This window comes from Wolffia australiana, chromosome 17 (genome assembly GCF_029677425.1).
Source record: "Wolffia australiana isolate 7733 chromosome 17, ASM2967742v1".
NCBI classification, from domain to species: domain Eukaryota; kingdom Viridiplantae; phylum Streptophyta; class Magnoliopsida; order Alismatales; family Araceae; genus Wolffia; species Wolffia australiana.
The window spans coordinates 1,944,707-1,950,903 of NC_135851.1; positions in this window are offsets into that span (position 1 = coordinate 1,944,707).

Genomic DNA, 6,197 nt, shown 5'->3' on the forward strand with positions numbered 1-6,197 from the left:
GCTCCCATTCAGATGATGTTGATAATCAATTTTTTAAAAATCTTCTAGTTCTCTGAAGAACTATTTTTTATAATCTATTTTTAATATATTTATCATCCATTTTTTTAACAGAATTATGTTTTTTAAGGAAAAATAGTGCCTAGATTTCTGATTTCTTTAGCTCCCATTCAGATGGTGATGATGATGATTGTTTAAAAATATCGTTCTAGTTCTCTGAGGAACTATTTTTTATCATCCATTGTTCATATATTTATCGTCCATATTTTTGACAAAATTATGTTTTTCAAGGAAAAATAGTCCCTAGATTTCTGATTTCTTTATCTCCCATTCGGCTGACGATGATAATGATTGATTTAAAAATAGTGTTCTAGTTCTCCGAATAACTATTTTTTATAATCCATTGTTAATATATTTATCATCCATTGTTTTAACAAAATTATGTTTTTTAAGGAAAAAGAGTGCCTAGATTTCTGATTTCTTTAGCTCCCATTCAGATGTTGATAATGATGATTTGTTAAAAATAGCGTTCCAGTTCTCGGAAGAACTATTTTATATCATTTATTGTTCATATATTTTGATGGCGAGGACGCCAACACATCACCGTCGAACGCGTCACCACGGTCAACCGGAAACAACACGCGTGCTATGGACCCGACGGCGAAGTAAACCGAAGTCAACCCGCCACGGTCAACCGAAGTCAACTCCAAAGTCAAAATGCCGCAACCGTCAACTAGCACGTCTCCACCCGCGCACGTCCCTACGCGCGTCATGACACGATGCCAAAGGCAGATCCACAACTGCCCTTTGGCATGACACGGCGCATGTCTTTAATTTCTTGTTTCTAATTTCTTTTCATTTTCTCTTTCCTCCAAGGCCTATATATAGGCCATTGTTCTCAAGAAACATTAGGTAGTCATAATTTCAAGAATTGAGTTTCAGTTAAACTCTTCTTGGAGGACTGCCCTGCCTCCCTCTACCCTCAAACCCTAACCATCGCCGTTGACGCCGTCGCCGCCGCCCCCGTCACGTCGCCAGTCACCACCTCTCCCCATCCATCTTCTTCTCTTCCTCCTTTCTCCCACTCTCTCTCTCTCTCTCACGCCTGCCTCAGGCGCCCTTCCAAGGCCGCCCAAGGCAGCCACCCAGACGCCCGCCATGCGCCATGGCTGCCACGCCATGGCCGCCTGGCCAGGCCGCCCGCCCGTGCCGCTGCCGCCAGCCGCCAGCCAAGGCCGCCGCCCAAGGCTGCCTTCAAGGCCAGGCCGCTAGCCAGGCCGCCAAGGCTGCACAGGCCGCCAGCCGCCGCCATGTCGTCAGCCGCTGAGCCGCGCTATGCGCGCGCCTACGCCGCTTCGCGCGCAGCACGCGCCGCGCGCGGCGCTCTGCGCGCTCTACGCAGCGGCGTGCGGATATTTGCCTACGCCTGACTCTGCGACAACAACATCTAGTCTCAACCAGGGCCATTCAACACCCGGAGCGCCCAGATTCCGTCATTTAGCGGGCCTCTCAATGCCCGTATTTGCCGAGCTTCATCGCGATCTGAATTTCCCGCAACCTCTTCACGCACTACGGTGACGAGGTACGCCTGAACTCTTTGGTGTCGAAGTGTTCTCCGTTCAGTGTTTTCTCGAGAAGTTTCCACCGCCGTCAGAATTAGATTTGGTTTAGATTTTCTACTTCTTCTCCCTCTTTCTCGAGTGTTTCCTCGCGACGCGAATTCGGGTATTGATTTCGGTGCTTAGGCATCGTCGCAGTGGGGGAAGATAGTACTCCCGCCCTCGATAAGGGTTGGAGCTGCACCACCAGATTTTAATCGGTTTTAAAGTCCGAATCCGACCGTCTGAATTTCTGTGGACTGTTTTATCCCTCCCTACAAACCCGTCTATCACCCTTTACCCGTCGTCAACCCATCCGTCTCCTCGGTCACCCTTTTTCGTAGTCATCCATTCCTTAATAATCCATTCCGTAGCCGTCCTGCATCATATTTATCATCCATTTTTTTAACAAAATTATGTTTTTCAAGGAAGAATAGTGCCTAGATTTCTGATTTCTTTCGCTCCCATTCAGATAATGATGTTGATGATTTTTTTAAAATAGCGTTCTAGTTCTCTGAAGAACTATTTTTTATCATCCATTGTTCATATATTTATCATCCATATTTTTGACAAAATTATGTTTTTCAAGGAAAAATAGTGCCTAGATTTCTGATTTCTTTATCTCCCATTCAGATGATGATGATAATGATTTATTTAAAAATAGTGTTCTAGTTCTCCGAAGAACTATTTATTATAATCCATTGTTAATACATTTATCATCCATTGTTTTAACAAAATTATGTCTTTTAAGGAAAAATAGTGCCTAGATTTCTGATTTCTTTAGCTCCCATTCAGATGATGATGATAATCAAGTTTTTAAAAATAGCGTTCCAGTTCTCTGAATAACTATTTTTTATGATCCATTGTTAATATATTTATCATCCATTTTTATAACAAAATTATGTTTTTTGAGGAAAAATAGTGCCTAGATTTCTAATTTCTTTAGCTCCCATTCAGATGATGACGATAATCAAGTTTTTAAAAATAGTGTTCTAGTTCTCTGAAGAACTATTTTTTATCATCCATTGTTCATATATTTATCATCCATATTTTTGACAAAATTATGTTTCTTAAGGAAAAATAGTGCCTAGATTTCTGATTTCTTTAGCTCCCATTCGGATGATGATGATGATTTTTTAAAAATAGTGTTCTACTTCGCTGAAGAACTATTTGTTATCATCCATTTTTCATTTATTTATCATCCGTTTTTTTAACAAAATTATGTTTTTTAAGGAAAAATAGTCCCCAGATTTCTGATTTCTTTAGCTCCCATTCAGATGATGACGATGTTGATTTTTTAAAAACAGTTTCTAGTTCTCTGAAGAACTATTTTTTATGATCCATTCTTAATATATTTATCGTCCATTTTTGTAAAAAAATTAAGTTTTTAAGGAGAAATAGTGCCTAGATTTCTGATTTCTTTAGCTCCCATTCAGATAATGATGATGATGATTTTTTTTAAAACAAAATTATGTTTTTTAAGGAAAAATAGTCCCTAGATTTCTGATTTCTTCAGCTCCCATTCAGATGATGATGAAGATTTTTTAAAAACTGTGTTCTAGTTCTCTGAAGAACTATTTTTTATCATCCATTGTTCATATATTTATCATCCATTTTTTTAGCAAAATTATGTTTTTCAAGGAAAAATAGTGCCTAGAATTTTTATTTCTTTAGCTCCCATTCAGATGATGATGATGATGATTTTTTTAAAAATAGTGTTCTAGTTCTCCGTAGAACTATTTTTATCATCCATTGTTCATATATTTATCATCCATTTTTTTAGCAAAATTATGTTTTTCAAGGAAAAATAGTGCCTAGAATTTTTATTTCTTTAGCTCCCATTCAGATGATGATGATGATGATTTTTGTATAAGTCATGAAAGATAAGTGGTTCCTTGTTATTCCAATTAGAAGATGTCTATTTTGTTTCCGACTTCAGAGGGAGAAATTTAATTCATCGAATCTTTATTGACGATAATGAAATGAATGGATCCTTGTTTCACCTTCTAAATTGACACCAAAAAGATAAAGAAAAGGTGAGAAGCTATGGAAACTACAACCAGCACTTGTACATTGTTGGGCAAAACACATCACTGCATTGAAAAAAGAGGATTTGTGTAGAAACTGGACTGATATTGTATCATTGTCACAATCAGATGTTATCTTAAATCACAGCACAAAAATCGATAGGACATAGCCAAATATACATTATAAAATATAATGATGAAGATTGATGTCCATTTTTTGAACATGCCATTGCAATACTGATACAAAACCAATTATAGTAAAGAAGTTTGACAGATAGGGAAAGTGTATTCCAATAAATGTGAACTACCATGGCTTGCCTGGCGAATATTATTGATTCACACTACAAAGATGATTGAAATATGTCTTAAGAATATATTACATTATGGTATATACTGCCAGAAATTCTTATCCGAATATAAAAGGTATACGTATAAATAGTCTAAACCTCATATTGAACCTTAACAAATATCTAAACTCCTAGGTTCTGAAAGATGCTTGAATTTTCAAGAAGCATTGTACGACTTAGTTTTGAAAACCATGGCTACTGCTCGTCCTTCTTGCCAAAGTGTACTACTAGTCGAACTGTTTCCTTTAATCGATGATTTTTTGTCATGGAAGCTAATTAAATAAATCAAGAGATTGGAAATATGAAAAAAACATGCATGTCAATAAATGCCCTTGGTTATTATTTTCCTTCTCAAGTGTCCATTCATCTGTTAGGCTAATTATCCTTCATATTTAAGTCAGCCAATAAAGCAGTAAACTATGTATTAAAGAGAGTACTTTTCAAGGGTAATATGCCATTACATCCCATACCAAAAACAAATTTCATCCTCAAACATTTGATGATTCAAAATTTTATTTTATCATACCTCACGACAAAGTTGAAAATATTCATGGATGTTAGATAAAAATGCCTTGTTAATCATTTACTTTATTCGATTACTTCTAAAATAAAGACATGATTTTTCATCCCAAATAGCATTTTTTCCCATAAGAGGCGTTTAACCAAGACTATTATTAAATATAAAAATCCCTAAACCGGGGAAGTCTGCTTACCCCTCAAAAAAAAAACGGCTGGATAATTAGACAACTAATCCAACTTTAAAATATCCATAATTAGAAAGTAGTTTTTTACTCCAAATTAAATCCATCCATGGTTCAAATGTTATTTTGAATATAACAGCCAAATTTTCACCAAAATTAAAGTCAATATTCGATAAAAAGAACCTTGGTTCTTGAATATAAATTGGTTTCTAAGTACTTTTTTGTTGGGTTATTGTGGCCTTGAACTGGATGAACATGATAATTCCGTGCAGTGGAAGACTTAAAATGGAATTACAACAACATCAATAAAACATTGAAACGAAGAACACATGCACAGATTGCATCTGTGATTTCTCGTGGAGGTATCCACACCGTCCATGGCACTTTGAATTTCATATCTCTCTCTTTGAATTTCACTTTGAATTTCATTTCATTACTCGTGGAGTGGAGTAGAGCTCTCTTTCTTTTCTCTCTCTCCCTCTCTCCCTCTTACTTTCCCTCTTTGTTTCTCTCTCTATTGATCTATCTCTCTCTCCATCTTTCTACCTCTCATTCTTTGACTTTTCCCTCTCCTTTTCACTCTCTATCTCTCTCTCTTAGTCTCTCTCTCTCTTTCACTCTCTTGTCTTCTCTCTCTCTCTCTCTCTATTTCTTGCTCTTGTTCGCTACATCTCTCTCTCACTCTCTTTCCTTCTCTCTCTCTCTCTCTCTCTCTCTCTCTCTCTTTCTTGCTCTCGTTCTCTCTCTTTCGCTACCTCTCTCTCTCTCTCTCTCTCTCTCTCTCTCTCTCTCTCTCTCTCTTTCTTGCTCTCGTTCTCTCTCTTTCGCTACCTCTCTCTCTCACTCTCTTTCCTTCTCTCTCTCTCTCTTTCTTGCTCTCGTTCTCTCTCTTTCGCTACCTCTCTCTCTCACTCTCTTTCCTTCTCTCTCTCTCTCTCTCTCTCTCTCTCTCTTTCTCTCTCTCTCTCTCTCTCTCTCTCTCTCTCTCTTTCCTTCTCTCTCTCTCTCTTTCTCTGTCTCTCCATCTCTCCTTCACTCTGTCTCTCCATCTCTCTCTCTCTCCCACTGTCTCTCCATCTCTCTATCTCTTTCTCTTTCTCGCTCTCTCTCTCTATTTCTTGCTCTCGTTCTCTCTCGTTCGCTACCTCTGTCTCTCTCACTCTCTTTCCTTCTCTCTCTCTCTCTTTCTTGCTCTCGTTCTCTCTCTCTCTTTCTTGCTCTCGTTCTCTCTCTTTCGCTTCCTCTCTCTATCTCTCTCACTCTCTTTCCTTCTTTCTCTTCGTCTTTCTCCATCTCTCCTTCACTCTGTCTCTCCATCTCTCTATCTCTCTCTCTTTCTCTTTCTCTCTCTGAGTCTCTTTCTCTCTCTCTCTCTCCCTCAATTTCTTGCTCTCGTTCTCTCTCGTTCGCTACCTCTCTCTCTCTCACTCTCTTTCCTTCTCTCTCCTCGTCTTTCTCTGTCTCTCCATCTCTCCTTCACCCTGTCTCTCCATCTCTCTCTCTCTCCCTCTGTCTCTCCATCTCTCT